Below are 4,513 nucleotides of genomic sequence, written 5' to 3'. Positions count from 1 at the left end.
AGTCCTCACCCGTTACTGCAGTTAGTACCAAAGCGAATGAAGTTCTAGAGCAGAGAAAGTTTGAAACGGACACTGGGCCGAGCAGGCCCTTTCAGATATCTTTTCATGCTCAGCTGCAACAAGAGATGTTCTGAAATGGAGCAGGGACTCCAGGCATGGTGGATCTCCTTGTAGTCTTCCATCATCCCGTCAGTGTTCCATCAGGAGGACATGCTCGCTTGGAGAGTCACCGGGAGAAGAACGGACAATTGATGAGTAGTAGACACCTTGGGTGGTATGCAGAATGAAAAGGATACCAGAGAAGAACAGCAGATGGCCATCTGCTGAAAGAAATGGGCCAAGCCAAGCCATATCCATGCTGTGCCAAAAAATATACTTGGTAATGCCCAAGGAACCCAACACGAGGACTTCTTTTTTTAACCATCTCCTTGGAGATAATAATTGCTTATGTTTGCCCCTTTTTTTTATAACCTTCCCCCGCCCCCCCAAAAAAGTATTATCATCCTGGTCTGATGGGCTTGTGTGATTCAATTTCCGTTCAGGAAGCCGACACCAACTGTAGAGCAAAATATTTTAGACAAGAGCTGATGGCGGATTCTTTCAAAGAGGATCAAAAGAATGGCGGTCCCTTGTTAGATAGATGTAAAGATTTTTAAAATCTTGTTAAAGTTTAATAAATTTATATGCCGCCCAATCCCGAAGGACTCCGGGCAGCTTACATAAAAACAATTTAAAAGAATACTAAAAATCTAAAATAGAAAGACAAGGCAAGTTAAAAAGACACAACATGGACTCCACCTTAGTGGGGCTGGACCTCATTCAAGAGGTCAACAGCCCCACCAGGCCTGCCGGAACAGCCAGGTCTTAGTAGACTTTCGGAAGGCCGAGAGAGTGGGGAGGGTCCGGATCTCTGGGGGCAGATCGTTCCATAGGGCTGGGGCAGCTACAGAGAAGGCCCTCCCCCGAGGAGCCGCCAGACGACATTGTCTAGTCGACGGCACCCGGAGAAGGCCCATCCTGTGAGATCTTATCGGACGCTGGGAGGTATGTGGCAGAAGACGGTCTCGTAGATATCCGGTTCCTAAGCCATGTAGGGCTTTAAAGGTGATAACCAGCACCTTGAAGCGCGTTCGGAGACCGATCGGGAGCCAGTGCAGCTCGCGGAGGATGGGTGTAACATGGGTGTATCTCGGTACACCCAGTATCGCTCGCGCGGCTGCATTCTGGACCAGTTGTATTCTCCGAACACTTGTTGATGATTCCCAACCTATTAAAGCTTGGTGAGTGGGTCTTGCCGGCACAGAAATATGTTTCTAGCAAAAGAAAATGCAGCAGAGAATTAGCCATGGGGAGTTCAGCCGAGAAGGCCATGCCACCGACCCACGATGCTACAGTATTTGCTTGTTTACTGGTAAATACTTGCAATTGCATGAAAGCAGGTGTGAATACTTTAATTGCATGAAGTGCAAGTTCGTACAATTACATTATTCATGAGACCAAATATGCTGTAATTGCTTGAAAGCAGGCTATTTAACTGCTCCATCTTACAGAAAGGGACTTAACAGGTTGCGTACCTGTTCTTGGTAAACCATGGGTTTTTTTTGCATAATGCTTGCTTAATCATCTGTGCCAATGTAGACATTAGACCCACCCCCACCCCCCAATAGGACAAATGATGGCTTAAAGCACCACTTAAGGAACCGAATTGAAAATAGGGTCTAATTCTGCCTTGTTTCAGTTTGTCTTTTAATCGAATGGAAAATGAGCGTCAAATCTTTTTTTGAATGTACAAGTGTCTTCTCTGGAAACTGCCAGTTATCCATATCTACTAAATGTTGAGCAAAACCCTTTTTAAGTTACTCACTGTGGCCAGACTCATCCAATTATTTTCAGCCAGGCAGGCATCGTGTTACCTCTTGCACATATTTGGGGGCTATTTTTTTAAGGAGTCAAATGTCTTGCCATTTATATTTATATGAGACTTGAGTAGCCTTAAACATACGGAGGAGTATTTATGTATTTCCCAGGCTGGTTCTATGCTGTGTATTCAATGTGTTTACTTTTATATTGGTGGGGTTACCATGTAAAACCATCGGTTTCACATCATCTATTGTGTTTGAGTCGGACATAGTGTTTCCTTACCGTAAGTTATACATTAAATGATTTGTGCTGAAAAGGTGTTCTCTCCACTCTGGGATTCTATTTATTGCTATTGTAACTTTAATCCCTCCCGCTCACATCTATCTTCTGCTGTTTTTGGGGTTCTCCAGAAACAGTGGGAATGCTGGCTTACGAGAACCTTTCGCTGTGTGTTTTCTGATAAGGAGTCCTTGCAGATTTTACTCCGCTAGTTGTAGCCGACTTTAGGAAGGGCTTATCTCCGTTTCCAGGCCTTTGAGCCAACACTGTCTGAAGTTGTTTCCGCAGCCACATGGCCAAGCATGACTGGTTTTCTTTTGAAAGTTGGCTCGAGGCTCATGAATTAATTAGGGCATCTTTCAGATAATGACATCGTACCACAATAGCAATAGCAATAGCAGTAGACTTATATACCGCTTCATAGGCCTTTCAGGCCTCTCTAAGCGGTTTACAGAGAGTCAGCATATTGCCCCCAACAATCTGGGTCCTCATTTTACCCACCTCGGAAGGATGGAAGGCTGAGTCAACCCTGAGCCGGTGAGATTTGAACCGCTGACCTGCTGATCTAGCAGTAGCCTGCAGTGCTGCATTTAACCACTGCGCCACCTTGGCTCTTAAGTGCGGTGTGCGGTGTGTCCGGTGAAACACAGAACGTTGTTACCTTCCCACCAAAGTGGTACCTATTTAATCTATTTGCATTTACATGCTTTCGAATTGCTAGGTTGGCAGGAGCTGAGGCAAGTGACGAGAGCTCACCCTTATCACGCGCTGTTAGGACTCAAAAAGCTGGAGCACAGACCTTTTAAACCTCTGAGCCACCACGCCTCCATGTGGTCTTTGGACATCTGGAGAAATAATGACTCTATTCGGCTCGTGGTTAGAACTGATTTAGGATACAGCATGGTGTTTTATTCAAGATCAAAGATCTTCCCTTTGCCACACCTGGTCAACTGTGAATGACAGAATTAATAAGATGGTGCCACTTTGTGTTCCAAACTTGGATATTTTGATTATTCCTTATGGCCCTCTTCAGTAGATACAGACACTGCAAGTTTAAGTCAGTTGGGTATCATACCTATAGTTGAATACCTGGGGTTAAAATGATCATTGTAGCATGCCTAGATTTTGCATTACAAAATATCCTTTGATATTATAAATAGTCCAGTGACCGATCTACAACCGTTGTTTAGTGCAGCAGGGTAATTTATTACATTGCAATTATTTTAAGTTAGGTGGTAATAGGAACGGTAAGAGACCACTTCTGTAGACATGTTTGAAAATAAAGAGGAAGTAGGGAGGGTTCAATTAAGGAAAACCCAGGGAGTCTCACCAAGTTTTGTTCCGTTAAGATCAACATAACTTGGCAGAGTAGGACAATAAACATTTTGGGGGGGAAATCAGTGGTGGGTTTCAAAAAATTTTGGAACCTACTCTGTGGGTGTGGCCTCCTTTTTGGGAGTGGCTTGCCAGCCATGTGACCTGGTGGGAGTGGCTTGCCGGCCACGTGTTCTCTCTCTTTCTCTCTCTCTCTCCCCCCTTCCTTTTGTCTCTATCCCTTTTTTCTTTTTTTCATCTCTCTCTCACTCTTTTTCTTTCTTTTTTCTTTCTTTCTTTCTTCCTTTCTTTCTCTTTCTCTCTCTGTGTCAGTCTGTCTCTCTCTCTTTCTCTCTCTCTCTCTGTATGTGTAGCAGTGGTGGGTTTCAAATTTTTTGGAACCTCTTCTGTAAGTGTGGCCTGCTTTCCGGGTCCACTGGTGGAACCTCTTCTAACCGGTTTGGTAAATTTGACAAACCGGTTCTACCGAATAGGTGCGAACTGGTAGGAACCCACCTCTGGGGGAAATGGACAATGAGCTCTGCAATGCGTAGATGGATAAATCTTAGTATTGGGAAATGGGAAAGGAAGTTTCTCAGCCTGCAAATATGCCTCTACTACAACTGCAGATTATAGTGGAGACTCCTGGGAGATGTAATTGAACAAGATGTGGAAGGCTAGAAGCGTAAACCTCATTTGATGACAATGGTTAAAAACTGCATAGACTTGAAATAGCAATAGCAATAGCAGTTAGACTTATATACCGCTTCATAGGGCTTTCAGCCCTCTCTAAGCGGTTTACAGAGTCAGCCTATTTGCCCCCACAGTCTGGGTCCTCATTTCACCCACCTCGGAAGGATGGAAGGCTGAGTCAACCTTGAGCCAGTGAGATTTGAACCACTGAACTGCAGATAGCAGTCAGCTGAAGTGGCCTGCAGTACTGCACCCTAACCACTGCGCCACCTCGGCTCTTAGCAAATTATAGCTTTCCTAAATTTACAGGATAAATCCTATAGTATAATACCATTGACAGTCATACAGAAACAATATTTCCAATGTA

The sequence above is a fragment of the Thamnophis sirtalis genome, unplaced genomic scaffold, assembly GCF_051295495.1.
Source record: "Thamnophis sirtalis isolate CommonGarterSnake01/CBP01778 unplaced genomic scaffold, rThaSir2_p1.2 scaffold_2, whole genome shotgun sequence".
NCBI classification, from domain to species: Eukaryota; Metazoa; Chordata; class Lepidosauria; order Squamata; family Natricidae; genus Thamnophis; species Thamnophis sirtalis.
This window is presented reverse-complemented; position numbering follows the sequence as displayed.